At 26.8% G+C, this 366-nt stretch overlaps 1 protein-coding gene across 1 annotated transcript in view; it reads right to left on the minus strand.

Moving 5' to 3' along the window:
• LOC108752210 overlaps positions 1-366 on the minus strand; it is a 23,768-nt gene that overhangs the window by 1,490 nt on the left and 21,912 nt on the right. The window lies entirely within an intron of this gene.

A 366-nucleotide genomic window follows, 5' to 3' on the forward strand; every position in this document is an offset into this window, starting at 1 on the left:
ATATATATAAATAAGATAAAATATAAGTATAATAATGTGTATAAATATGAAAGTAAATAAAATAATAGAATATCGAAGAAAATGTTACGTAATGATTTACATACAGCAAGCATTGTCGCAGTTGATGGATGGTACAAAAAAATTAGAAGCACCAGTGTCGAAAAGTATGTTAAATCTCTGCTGTGGGATTCCAACCGAGATAATACCATAGTATTGTTTATCATATAAATTAAACAATGGTGCCTTTGTAATATCAGGCAAATCATTTCGTCGACTATGAACAATCGATTTTCGGATACAGTTTGTGTTATATAATGGAATTCTTAAAGAAACAAAAAAAAAAATTCATTATGTTATATATTTGTG

The sequence above is a fragment of the Trachymyrmex septentrionalis genome, unplaced genomic scaffold, assembly GCF_001594115.1.
Source record: "Trachymyrmex septentrionalis isolate Tsep2-gDNA-1 unplaced genomic scaffold, Tsep1.0 scaffold6, whole genome shotgun sequence".
Lineage (NCBI taxonomy): Eukaryota > Metazoa > Arthropoda > Insecta > Hymenoptera > Formicidae > Trachymyrmex > Trachymyrmex septentrionalis.